Source organism: Strigops habroptila, chromosome 2, assembly GCF_004027225.2.
Source record: "Strigops habroptila isolate Jane chromosome 2, bStrHab1.2.pri, whole genome shotgun sequence".
Taxonomy (NCBI): Eukaryota; Metazoa; Chordata; class Aves; order Psittaciformes; family Psittacidae; genus Strigops; species Strigops habroptila.
This window is the reverse complement of record NC_044278.2, coordinates 37,148,275-37,162,464: the sequence shown is the minus strand read 5'-3', so window position 1 is coordinate 37,162,464 and position 14,190 is coordinate 37,148,275. Positions and strand designations below refer to the sequence as shown.

The 14,190-nt window shown below is 43.0% G+C and overlaps 1 protein-coding gene across 8 annotated transcripts in view; it reads left to right on the top strand.

Moving 5' to 3' along the window:
* Window positions 1-11,815: 11,815 nt before the first annotated feature.
* The window catches only part of SYTL5 (synaptotagmin like 5), a 105,599-nt gene continuing 103,224 nt past the window's right edge, over window positions 11,816-14,190 (top strand). For 7 of the 8 annotated variants that reach the window (XM_030476794.1, XM_030476796.1, XM_030476792.1 and 4 more), the window contains exons 1-2: window positions 11,848-12,224; window positions 12,509-12,603. The gene's annotated coding sequence lies outside the window, so the exon portion shown is untranslated. Of the gene's footprint in view, window positions 12,225-12,508; window positions 12,604-14,190 lie in introns of all 8 variants that reach the window. The other variant, XM_030476790.1, reaches the window with a different exon arrangement.

The following is a 14,190-nucleotide window of genomic DNA, read 5'->3' as shown; positions in this document are numbered from 1 at the left end:
CTGTAACATACCAAAAGATAGCTGCAGATGAGTGGCTTAGTACTAAAAGAGAGCATCACTTGGAGCTCTTTTTTCTTCAAGCACTCCTGAAAACAAGCAACGAGAGAGCAACCAGTGGGGAGTAACCTCAGTGACTTGCAAAGAAAGGTCACCATCAGAGAAATAGACAGTGGTACATTTGAAGATGGCATGGACAGGGTAGCCTGAGACAGACAAACAAGAAGGGAGCAGAAGCATGGTGGGGAGGTGACAAGAGGTTGACAGTCAGTGTGGAGCATTTTGGAACACAAAGCCTGAATTTCAAAATGCCTCTGCTGTTAAACAAATAGCTGTGAATCCCACTGGCAAAATGAAAGATACTTTAGCATAGAAAAAAAAGTCACATCCCTTCTTGCAACCCTAAGATTAAGTTTGTTATAAAGGCTTATCACAAACTAATTCTGCAGCCGTTCTAATACAGAAAACCAGACACATTATTCCTACGCAACATGACTATTCAAACAGTAACTTCTGAGCTGGAAGGGGAGCAGGGTGCTTGCCTCCTTCACTTCCTAAGCTTTGAAACTTACTCTAGCATGAAGAAGACAGAACAGTGTCATGTCCTTGTGTACCAGCAACTGTACAAACATATTTCACTTGGGATAAAAGCTGACTGACATTTTGAATTTCTATTTCATGGGAAATGCTGACATTTCAGACCTTACAGTTTTGGCAGAAATTCAAATTTCAAAATGAAATGCAATTTGTGGATACTGGTCACCTGCTCTCTGAAGGCAATATATTTGTTGTGGCTTTCATGACAGGACAAAACAACTGATGGAGACAAATTTCAGTGGTCCATACTGCATGCAAATGCTGGAACTAGCAGCCAACTACTACCAACAAGCCTATCTGAAAATAAAGAAGAAAAAGTGTTTGATGGAGGTAGGATGAGACACTAACAAAATGAGAATGAGACTGTCTGAAAAACTGAACACTGAATGGCAGTAATTAATCAGTGTGATGAACTACCTCAGGAGAAGCTGTTATCTGCCCTTATGGATGTTTGCAGGACTTTTGTGTTCATAAAAACTTCTAGACTCTCCAAAATTACAGCTGAGCAGAAAAAAACCAGGGGAGAAGATATGAAGAAGAGCTCTCCTGGAACAAGGCTTGAATATTTTTCTTGGCAGCAAACATAAGAAAAGTTAGTGATGTATCTAATTAATCCCTCTAGGCTTTAAATATAAATGTTAGCCTCAAAAGAAGAGATAAGGCTTGGTTATATTATCAACAGTTGGTCCTTGAGAACACTTCTCTTTTTTCTGCTTTTAGGAGGTAGGCAAACTCTTACCCAGTGAGAGAACAACACTCTTACGGCTTAACACAGGGATCTGACTTCCGTTTTTATTTCCTTCTGTGCTGGCATAGAGGTACAAAATAACAGCACAAACCTTCTATACTGGGTTTACATGGTAAGGTGCTTGCAGTGGGTGGGTGTCTCAGGAGCTGCCCTCATGTCAGACACAGCTGGTTCCAGCTTGCTTGAAAATAGATCCACCACAGCTCAAATCTTGGCCCATCTGCCAAACTGATGGTGCATCTGTGATAACATGTTTAGGAAAGCATAAAAACCACTGTGCAGCAGCTGTGTGAGAGAGGAGTGAGAAAAAATGCGAGCGCAACAGCCCTGCAGGAACCAAGGTCAGTGAGGATGGTGGGGAGGAAGTGCTCCAGGCACAGGAGCAGACATTCCCATTGCAGCCCGTGGTGAAGTCCATGGTTAACACAGGTTGTCCGCTGCAGCCCATGGAGGACCATGCCGGAGTAGGTGGACATACCCTGAAGGAAGCTGCAGCGCATGGAGAGCTTGTGCAGGAGCAGGCTCCTGGCAGGAGCTGTGGCCCTATGGGTTACATGGGTTGCTGCTGTGAGAGGAGCCCATGCAGGAGCAGTCTGTTCACGAAGGACTATATCCCTTGGAAAAGGACCCATGCTGGAGCACTTCGTGAAGAACTGCAGGCCATGGGAAAGACCTGCGTTGGAGAAATTCACGAAGGACTGTATCTCATGGGAGGAACCCCACTGTGAAGCTGTGGAAAAGAGTGAGGAGGAAGGAGCAGCAGAGGGGAGCTGTTATGGACTGACTGCAGCTCCCACTCCTCATCAGCTTGTGATGCTTGGTGTCAGGGAAGTAGAAGAGTTGGGAACAATAAGTGAAGTTGAGCCTGGGAAGAAAAGAGGGTTGGGGAAAGGTGGGTTTAGATTTGTCCTTGTTTCTCACTATCCTACTCTATTTTAACTGGCGATAGATTAATTTTCCTGAAGTCGAGTCTGTTTTGCCCATTACAGTAGCTGGTGAATGACCAAGTGACCACCCTGCCTTTATCTTGACCCAGGAGCTTTTCCAACCTATTTTCTTCCCCTGCCTTGAGGAGCAGAAGTGATGGAGCGCCTGCGTGCGGGTCAGGCAGCCAGCCAGGGTCAGCTCAGCACACCTACTACGAACAGATTACAGCTACCTCTGTACATCTGAAAGCAACCTGTTTCTCCAAAGTGCTAGCTGTACTCTGTAAGTGTTACAGAATGACTGTCAGCATGACTTTATTCAGTAATACTTGGCAATTAGAGACACAAAAGAGGCAGGAGGGCGGAAGGTATTATTTGAAAGCCTTCAAGCCTCTTAGAGCATGAGAGGAAGATGTGTGCACTGCTTATTATTTGTTCCACTTCAGTCATTTTTCTTGTGATTTGATAAATACAAAACAGAGCAGCAGGAGTAGCTAAAGAGAAGAATGCTGAAGCAAAAACCTAGCACAGGTGATATGACTAGGCGTTCTCCATCTTATGGCTTGTTTTTCTTCTTCTGAAAGTGATCTTTTGTTCCAGTAAGGTAAGGAAATCAGAATGTATCTAAGCAGTTAAAGGCGAGGGACACTGCATTTAGGACATATTTCTAGGTTTTACATCTGTTATAAAGCAATATTCTGCATTAGCAACTTTTGGACCAATTACAGCTGTAACTCTGGATTTAGAAATTAAATATATAATGATGTGTGTGAGTGGAAAAGACTTGGTTTTCCAGGTAGATTGAATGAGCATTGTGGAATTTACTTTACTTCTCCAAAGCCATTAGCAAAACAATGTAGAAGGCAATTTAGTGGGAATTGCTAGTGACTAAAATTTAAAAGTAAATACCATAAAGAAAATAAATTCCATGAGTTTATTAACTTTTTCTTTCTTCCCCCCCCTTTTTTTTTTTTTTTTTTAACAGAAATTGGCTGGGTTCAGTTTAGAATGGGTTCAGTTTAGAATGGTTCCAGATCAATTTGTTCAAAATTTATTGAATGGCTTCCTCCTACAAATCAAAACTCACCACAGATGATTCATGAACAGTGTGTGATCCCTATATGGAGATTCTCAATTGCTATTTGGTTTACTTAGGTACATTGGTAGCCTTCAAAGTCAGAGAACCAGAAATAAATAGTCTTAATGAGGCTATTTATATGACTATGAAGGCTCATAAATTTGAGTGATTTCTGAGACAACTGTTTTATTTGTCAAGATTTCTGAAAATAGTAATGTGTGATAAAGAAAATGACCTTTGGTGAACTTATTGTGTAAACATCAAAATCTCCCAAGACTGCCTGTTCACATGTTTCTAAATCTTCATTTGTTCCTGTAAAATGATATTAAATAATATGGTAAAATGCACAGAATATGGCATTGTTTAAAATGTTAGTCAAGCAGTCGTCATGATTATAAATTATGAGAGCTTGTGCCCAAAAACTCCTACAACATGCATGTTTGAAGATGACGGTTTTCTGATGTATAAACATTTAAGCAAAAATAAGAACTGTTTTTAAAAGTATTTGTTTAAAAACATCTAGCCTATGAATTTTGTTATTGTGTGCTATACATACAAACATTTTAATCTCAGTCTTTTATAATTCAGAAATGCTGCAGTATCAGCTGCTAAAAGCAGGCACACTGACATCCTTTTGAATGCAAGACGTAAATTGCATGGAACTTAAATAAAACATGTGGTTCTTTACTGTGACCAGAGCACTTATCCTTTAAGCTATTATTTGCTTTACTGAGGTGAAAATAACTATTATAGGACTGGGATGCATTCCTGACATTGTTCTTAACACAGCTGATATAAAATGCTATACCACTAGATTTTGAATTAAAAACTGGCAAGAATGTTACATGGATCATTTACATTTTGGTGATCTTATTTTATTCTTTTTGTTTGAAAAAAAGAAACAAAACCCCAAACATAACCAACCCAACACACATTATGCCATCCAGAGGGACCTTGACACACTTGTGAGGTGGGCCGATGCCAGCCTTATGAAGTTCAACCAAGCCAAGTGCAAGGTCCTACATCTGGGTCTGGGCAATCCCAGGCACTGCTACAGGTTGGGTGGAGAAGAGATTCAGAGCAGCCCTGCGGAGAAGGACCTGGGAGTGTTGGTTGACGAGAAGCTTAACATGAGCCGGCAGTGTGCGCTCGCAGCCCAGAAAGCCAACCGTATCCTGGGCTGCATCAAAAGAAGCGTGACCAGCAGGTCGAAGGAGGTGATCCTGCCCCTCTACTCTGCTCTCGTGAGACCTCACTTGGAGTACTGTGTACAGTTCTGGTGTCCTCAACATAAAAAAGACATGGAGCTGTTGGAACAGGTCCAGAGTAGGGCCACGAGGATGATGAGGGGGCTGGAGCACCTTCTGTATGAAGACAGGGTGGGAAAGTTGGGGCTGTTCAGCCTGGAGAAGAGAAGGCTGTGTGGAGGCCTCATAGCAGCCTTCCAGTATCTGAAGGGGGCCTATAAGGATGATGGGGAGGGACTCTTCATTAGGGACTGTAGTGGTAGGACAAGGGGTACTGGCTTCAAACTTAAACAGGGGAAGTTTAGACTAGATATAAGGAAGAAGTTCTTTACAGTGAGGGTGGTGAGGCACTGGAATGGGTTGCCCAAGGAAGTTGTGAATGCTCCATCCCTGGCAGTGTTCAAGGCCAGGTTGGACAGAGCCCTTGGTGACATGGTTTAGTGCGAGGTGTCCCTGCCCATGGCAGGGGGGTTGGAACTAGATGATCTTAAGGTCCTTTCCAACCCTAACTATTCTATGATTCTATGATTATTTTTAAGGTGGAGCAAACACCACTAGACAGTTGAGCTGATGTGAAGGCTCAGTGCCAGCATATGGAGCGGTCCAGCTCCTCTCCCCTTAATTTCCTTCCTCAGCAGCACAGTCCTGCCTTTCCTGTCAGAGGCTCTGGTCCTCCACTGACCCCTCACCCTGAGGATGTGGCTCACTAAATCAGCAGCAACAAAATCCTGAGTAACTTTCTACTGGTTTTCTGCACTGGCTTGCTGAGAGGTCAGACAGCAGAGCAAGGGAGCATATCATTGAAGACTAGAAGAAAAGGTAGTAAATAGTGGTTTTCATCTTTTAGTGGCTATAAATTATAAGACAAACATAGCTTTTTCACCAAAGAGGAGCTCATTTTCCTTAGGTATCAAAAGAATTTTTAAAAATAACCATTTAATATAGTAACTGGTTATCTATACCTGTACTGGGAGCTACTGTTAGGCAGCAAGAAATCTTGCCTGTCACAGTGCTGTTTTAAGGCAATGAACATTTATTCCAGCTAACAGGGAAGAGAGATTGAACATCCCTTTCATCATTCTGGCTGAAAAAATTAAAAGCTTTGTCCAAAGTACTGCCAATGCATCACAGAGAAGCATGAAAAGAAATTAATTTTTTTGATTAATGAGCTGTCTGAATTGGAAATATGGGAACTAGTGGTTGTCTCCGTGTGCTAAGGGAGGGGCAGGCAGCAAAGTGATGCAATTGTGCCTTAAGGACTCTAAGAAGCAGAGTTTACTTTGGAAAATGTGCTTTCTAAAAAGAGAAAACTGGATGTCTGCATACGAAAGTGCCTACAGAAAACATAATCATTCTATAGTGTTCAAGGCAACAGAGTTGGGCTGTTTGTAAGTCACTTCAACCATGCTGAACACTTCATTCAGGATGACAGCCTTTCTCTTAGCAAAAATCACCTCATCAGGCTACAACTGTGAACAAGCGCATTGAGCAAAACATAATGCAAATGAAAGAAAGACAAATTAGTGACTCTCACCATATCACTGAGTTTTCCAAAGTGTAAAGAATTCTTTTATAAAATAAATGGAAGTATTTTTTGCCATGAAGATGTAAATTTGCTGCCTTAGGTTTTTTTCCCAACCCCCATTTCAAATGCAGAATGCAGCTTCTCACTTCCTAAGCAGTATTTCTTGTCAAGGACAAGTTGAACCAATTTGTCTGAGCTAAAATGCCCTTTAAGTTTCTGACCAGAATGGAAAGCACTGGTGTATAAAGCCTGCTTTAAATGTTTGGTGTTGGTGTTAACAAATACCTTTGCTTGCTGCAGAATACTTCTATAGATGAAAAGACAAATTTGAGGATCAATGAGTCAGAACACTGTTAATCCAGTGCATGAACCTTGTAGTTTTATAGACTCATTTTCTGGTTGGCATATATAAAAGTGTTACAGTGACTCAAGATGATGCAAAGACATTGGTGAAATATTTTGACCCTAGAGTAGTTCAGTGACAGCAAACAGGGGAGACAGAAGAGTTTTGCCTGAAACCCTAGAAATTTCTGCAATCTGGCTGGCTGGCTCTAAGAGTCTTGTGCATGCATTTTCAGCCAAAGTAACTATAGTCATCTTTCAGAGTTTTAGGGAGGTTTTGTTAAAAGGAATAGCATAACTCCTCACAGCTCCACCAAAAATGTTAAGTGTGAAAAAAAAATAATTAGTGAGCTAGAAGTCTGTTTCTGCTCATTCTTTATTGTGTGGAGTTTAGAGGTGGTTTTGGTTTTTCCATCTACATCTTCTAAAAAGTCCTAAATCTTGACAATTGACAATTAGCTAGATGATCACTAACATTTAGGTGACTGGAACTGTCTTCTTAATGAACCTCACAAATTTTATATATAGGAAATCTACTGGTTTCATTAAATGTTTCTATATTTTGTAGAGGCCATTAAAATTCTTTGCAGTAAAACATTTGTGAAAAATACAGATATTTTACTGATGGATTTGCTAATTAATAGAACTGTAGCTAGCTATTTGGAAGTAAAATGGTAATTCTAAAAAGTGCCTTGGTACATTTAGGATGAAATTATACGTTGTGTTCCCAGATCATACTGTACAGGGGCGTCATACATGTTCAAGTTCTTTTAATGGTTCCTTCAGTGTTGCCTCAAGGAACGCTTCTTGATGTCCTACTGTGGAACACAGGGCATCTGGATGGTAGCTGAACGTTTCTTTATGTACCATTTCATTCTATAGCTCTTATTCACTTTGTGTAGTTCTTGTGCAAAGAATGCCACAACTGACACCAAAATAACTGTCTAAGTAAACAGTACATACAGTAATGGGGGCTATAAGACCATTCCCTTAGCTTGCATGAGTTCACTCTAGGCAGTAATACAAACATTGGCTTAACATAACACAGTGGGACACCAATAACTGCATTCTCTTATTCTTTTTCTTTCAAATGTACTAAAAAAAAAGCAAGAGCAAGTAAATAGATTCCTCATTGTGTGATGTGAGAAAGAGAAGTGCAAATGTGTTGATGCATTTGATATATCTCTAAGTCCGCTTTTAACTTCTCCTTTAAAAAGAACAGGAGACACTGTAATTACCCTGAAAAGATTTTGTAAATACCTGCTTTTCTAAGTCTTTTCACTGTCTGAAACAGAAATGGCCTTGTCTCAGAACAACTAATGACATCGATTCCCTCTTTCTCATTTCTAAGCTTGTGATGTATAATTTTCCTGTTCATGCAGTAACTAACATTAAGAAAAACCTTAAATAGTTGCCCTTTCAAAATATTGCCCTGTTGTACAAGAGAAGGCTTCATTCTTCTTGTATACTTTTTCTGCATCCTCATCCTGCTTTTGACAACCCTTGTTCAATACAGGGAGGAAGAGAACACTATGACAACTGTGAATAACTGTAATGAAGCTTGAAAAATACTGCTTTTTTTCTCAGAGGTAAGTTTCTTGGGTTTATAATAAGAAAACCTCTTCATGTTGAGTAAGTAAAAATGGCAAGGCAGGTAAGCTCAGGGATAAGAACCTCTGACTTGCAGCCCCAGACCATTGTTATAAACACAGAATCCAAGCCCTAAGAAAAGCAGGTGGGGTGGGATCCTGTGGCTACTGGGTTCCACTGATGTTATGAACATTCATGACGCACACTGAAAAAACCATGCTTGACTGGGTCATGTCAAATTCCAACAAGCCCCATGTGTCAAGCACTTGCCAAGCAGGAATTGTGAAGGAACAGTCTCAAATTAAGTTGAATATGTTTTAATAAAGTTAAAACAGCAGGCATAATAACATTGATTGAATATATCTGCCCTCTTTGAAGTAGGAATGCTGAATGAGCTGGTAAATGGTTTAAAGAAACATAGCAGTGCTATTGTTTCTGCAGCAGTTACTGCATTTCTTCTTGAAATGTTGTTTTGCCGCCTTCTTCGTTAGTGCATCAAAGCAGGCATTTTTTCAAAACATAGATTTGTCTTTTTTCCCCTTTTAAATGGCAGTGAAGAGAAGCACATCACTATCACAAGCCACATTAAAATTTGAACAGGGAACCTTTTTACAGAAATGCCAAAAAGTGCTTAATTTAAAATGCAGAACATACAAGATCTCAAACCACTGAAAAAAAGGACACAGAAATAGGACACTTGCTGAAGTAGCTTCCACAGCTTTCTGATCAATGGAAGGCATTGCTGAAGTCTCTGGGGTTTTTTATGAAGACCTCCACCAAGTGACAGCTCAAAACCTTGAGCAGGGCGAGTTAGTAAAAGGCACGCTCCTCTCCCTTCATTAAGGCTGCAATGATACTTTTGGAAATTAGCCCAGGGAGTGCTTCACTGGCTGATGAGAACTTGCATATCTCAGCCTCTCTTGCAAAGCTTTCTCTTAAAATTTTGTTCTTCAATTCTGCTCCCAGCACAGGTGTTATTTAAGAGTGAAATGTAAAAAGCTATCCCACAGCAGCTCTCTCTATTAACAGCTATGGGCGTTTACTGAAAAGTATCTTTCTGTTTCACACCACATGATTTCTTACTCAAAGCCTTTTGGTTTAGCAAATTGCATTGGTAGCCTAGTTTTCTGATATTTACTGGCAGATTAGATTAAGGTGAGGAGAAATAAAAGCTTGCAGAGCACTCTGTAATGCTACCTGCAATGAAAGCAAACTAGGCTTTGTTCATTAATGCTGTCGAGCTGAACTCTGTGTAATTTGTGCAAGTTCTTCGCTTCTGGAAGATGTTGTGGCTGTGTGAGCCAGGGTATCAGTAAATGTTGAAGTTCCTTGATATCTGGTGCATGGAATTAGCAGTTCCATATCCAGAGAAGAAAACTGACTGGAAAACTGCTGTCCCAGAGGCCAAGGGAGTTGCCATAGCACTCTGGAAAAGGGCCATGAGTACTGCAAGTCATTCCTAATAATGCAGCCTGGGACCACAGTTGGGTAATTCTTTACAATGATGCAAGTGTTACTGGTGGAGGTTGAAGTCACCAAAGAAATAATAACAAGAATACTTTACCTTTGTTTTAAACAGGCCACAGATTTCTGTAATCCTGATTTATAAAGCTCTGTGTTCATGTGGATTGCTATGGATCACAAAGGGTGCTTAATAGATATGGATTGGCATGGGGCAGCGCTACCAAAATAACATGGGCTTACAGTCTGTAAGAGCAGCTGCTTTCTGTCCCAGCACAAACATGAAAGGGCTGTGCAGTTTCTCAGAAATTCTCCTTGTACTTGGATATCCTGGTTGGTAACGCCGCATCTGAGCGCTCAGTCTGTTCTGCAAACGGGTATAAGACAGTCCTTTCACCAGCCCCCACAAACAACACTTAGAAGATGAAACTGTAAAAAACCACGTAAATCTGAAGCTGTTGTTTTAATACTTAATATTAAATCATGCATTACATAATATGTTCACCTGTGTATTGTTTTTGATAATGATTCACACTGTTATAGAGACCAGTGTGTTATTCTGGCAATTACAGACAAACAACATACCCAAGCATTTAATTTTGAGTAGATCCTTTCAGTAGCTTTTCCTGAACAAGTCAAAGCATGATGTTATGAGTATAACATGTAGCAAACTGAAATTAGCCTTCAAAGGGCTTGTATTTATATATTAACAAAGTTAACATTTTAACTCCTAAGTATGGACTTCCAACGTGAGCATCACTTGGAATAATACAAGCATTGTAGTTTCTTCAAAAATGCAACACTAGGGATCTGAAGGTAACAAGTAATGTTACATTGCTATTGTGCATAAAAGGCAATTTTAATGCTAAAATTTTACCTGTGAAAGCTGAGCAGGAGATTTTGGTTGCATGCATCAGAATTTTTTGGTAGTGATAAAATTAAATCAGTTTTAAAGTCAGTCAGTTACATCTGTGAAATAGAAAAGCTCTTAAGTACTCTCATGTGGCCTGTTTACTGCACCAGTTTCAAAACCCTACGTTAACATGTTAGGAAATATACCTAAGTGCTAAATTAGTTTCCTTATCTTTCTTACACGCCTGTGTGAGCTCGCCAGGTGCTTGTGGATGTCTATGAGCGTGAATGAACCTTTCCATTCATCTGGATGAATAAAGATACTGATTTGCTTGGTTACTTTTGAAATTCTGAATATTTTGTAATACTTGCAGCTGTTCGATAAATCTAGCTCACTTGAACCATTAAACGCAATGGTCGTAAAGCTTAAGAACCAGTGTATATAGCTGTGGAGAGGACAGCTATGACAATTAAGACAAGTAGGACAAGCTACATTCAGTTCTGGGGCCCCCAACATAAGAAAGAAAGAAGGATGTGGAGCTGTTGGAGCAAGCCCAGAGGAGGCCATGAAGATGCTCCGAGGACTGGAGCACCTCTCCTGTGGAGACAGGCTGAGAGAGCTGAGCTTGTTCAGCCTGGAGAGGAGAAGGCTCAGGAGACACCTTATAGCAGCCTTCCAGTGCCTAAAGAATGCCTGCAAGAAATCTGGAGAGGGACTTTTCACAAGGGCAGGTAGTGATAGGACAAGGGGGAATGGCTTTAAACTGAAAGAGGGCAGATTTAGATTATATATAAGGAAGAAACCCTTTGCTGTGAGGGTGGTGAGATATTGGGATGGTTGCCCTGAGAAGCTGTGGATGTCCATTCCTGGAAGTGTTCAAGGCCAGGTTGGATGGAGCTTTGAGCAACCTGATTCAGTGGAAACTTGTTGGAATTAGATGATCCTTAAGGTCCCTCACAACCCAAACCAGTCTATGATTCTGTAAGTGCCTTTTATTATACATTTCAATACTCTTCCCTTTTGGATGCTTCTCTCACCCAGTGCACAGAACAGACACAGCTACTAGTTACTAAAGGTTGAAAAGTTGTAAAGTAAATACCTTCCCCACCTTTCAAGCCCCCTCTGAGAAATCACTGAGCCGCCTCCTGAGCTGCTAGCTCCGCGCAAATAAAAACGAGGAGACGACAATAACCGGGAGCGCTGCGCTGCCGCCGCGGGCTGCGCACCCTTCCCCAGTCCTATCGGGAGGGCAGACCCCCATCTCTCCCCGGCGGGGACCCCAGGCGGACAGCCGCGCGCTCCGGGGCGCCCAGAGGAGCGGAGAGGGGTCGCTGTAGAGGCCCCCCCGCCCGGCCCGCTCCTCTGGCGACTCCGCCCCGCTCTCCGCACCGCGGGACGGCGACGGCGTCCTTAGCTCCTGTCCCGCATCCCCGGCCCCGGCCGTTTCTCGCCGGCAAGAGGCGCTGGGGAGCGGCGGTGAGGCTTGCCCAGCAGCATCCGGAGAGGTATGGGGGGACGCCCCGGGAGGGGAGGGGAAGGAAAAGGGAGGAGAGCCACCCCCGGGCGCTTCCCGTCCTCCCCGGGCCCAGTGGAAGCCCTTGGTCTGCGGGCAGGGAGCGGGGTGAGGCTGGGTGCCGCAGAGCTGCACCTGCGGGCGCCAGAGCAAGTCTGCCCGTACATACGTTCAGCTGTGCGTGTGCCTGCTCCCTGCCTGAGCCAGGAGCTGAGCCTCGCGGCAGCGAGAGCGGGACGTCGCCTCCCGGCTCCACCGAGCTGCGGAGTTGACATCAGCAGCCCTTGGCTGCCGCGGTGGCGATGCAGCTGCTTGTGCGTGTTTTTCCTCTCCTGACGAGGTTCCCGGTAAGTCCTTCTTTCTTACAGGGTTTTCTTCCCGTACCCCCACCCCACTCCCCACCCCCCGAGAGAAGAACTCGAGGGGGAGCCGGTGGCGCGGTCCCGGCGCAGAGCGAGAGCCGCGACCGCGCTCGGCTTGTCCCGCCGGAGGGGCTGCGCTAGTCCGGGTCTGCCCCCCATTCCCTGCGGGGTGCTTCTGGCCTCGATAACCTGGCGGGAGGTGCCGGCATGTTTGATTGGGTTTTATTTTTCTAATGGTTTTTTACCCTACTTCACTCTGAAAATTGAAGGTGGTGGATCTTGCCTGTCAGTGATGCCACCTGTGGTCACTGTGCGGTGGAAGAGATAGTAAGGAACGGTTGCTCAACTGCCTGTCTTTGAAGAGGTGAGTACCTCTGTGGTGCTCCAGTGAACATCAGCTCTTGTTGTGTGCTGCCTTAATTTTTCTTCCATCTTTTTGCGTTAAAAAATATTGTCTACTTGTTATTACATGTAATAATGTGTAACACATTTTATTATATGACTATACAAAGGAGCAAATGATGGAGACTGAGAACCGCTTAGATAAAGTAGTTTGGGTCACTTGGTAGCTACTGAAGCGCAGCTAGCCAACATGTATTTCAGCATACCAAGCATAGAGTTACAGCACGGGAAACAGTTGAGGATTCTGTACCCCAGAGTTACTGATTTTTGGAAAGCCTTGGGTGAGGTGGGAGTGATGAGCAATCATAGAGGGAGTAGCCCTTTATGTGACTGTGAGAAGATAGAAGAGCAGGTGGGGAAATTGCTTGTGAGGTGCACAGGTGTTACTGTTTTGCTGTATGAGCTTCAGGTGAGAGATTTGTTTGCAAGGGTATAGCCCACTGCAGTATATAAAATATTTAAAAGCCCCTTGCTGTAAAGCCACTCAGGAGCATATATTGTCTTGAGCAGATCTAAAAGAAAGAAGTGATTGGATCATTGCCTAAAAATGTCAAGGTGAGGAATGGGCCCTTTACTCAAGAGAGAAAAGGTTTAACAACATGCAGTGTTAGAAATTTGTAGTTGGACATCCTGAGACTGGAGAGTGCAGTTTTTCAAAATAACAGCACTCATTAGTCCAATAAGTTCTTAAAGTTTTCCATCATTAAAAAACTTTAAGCCAAGCATGGGATTTTTTTTTTTTTTTTTTTTTTTTTTGTGTGTGGTTTTTTGGGCTTCCCTCCCCCCAGTGGCAGGTCTATTTTTAACAGGGCTTAGTATGGGGAAATCTTATGGGCTATAGGTAAGGGAGGCTGAAGCAGGTGATCACAATGAAACCTGATTGTGTCTATTAGGCATATAATCAGGAAAGCTGTGTCATCTCTGACAGTTCACTCTCCATGTATTCTCTCTTTCCCTCCCTTTGCTCTCCTAAATTTCTTGATGTAAAAAGGCTCTGTAATACTGAGAGCAGCACTGAGGAGAAGGGCTTGGGAGTGTTGGTTGATGAGAAGCTTAACATGAGCCAGCAGTATGCACTTGTAGCCCAGAAGGCCAACCGTATCCTGGGCTGCACCAAAAGGAGCATGACCAGCAGGTTGAGGGAGGTGATTCTCCCCCTCTATTACTCTCTTGTTAGACCCCACCTGCGGTACTGTGTTCAGCTCTGAGCCCCCAACACAAAAGGGATGTGAACGTTGGAGTGAGTCCAGACGAGAACCATGAAGATGATCAGAGGGCTGGAGCACCTCTCCTATAAAGACAGGCTAAGAGAGCTAGGCTTGTTCAGCCAGGAGAAGAGAAGGCTCTGGGGAGACCTTATAGCAGTCTCCAGTATCTAAAGGGGGCCTACAAGAAATCTGGAGAGAGACTTTTAAAGGGCATGTAGTGACAGAACAAGGGGGAATGGCTTTAAACTGGAAGAGGGTAGATCTAGATCATATATAAGGAAGAAATTCTTCACCATCAGAGTGGTGAGGGAGTGGCACAGGTTGCTCAGAGAAGCTGTGTC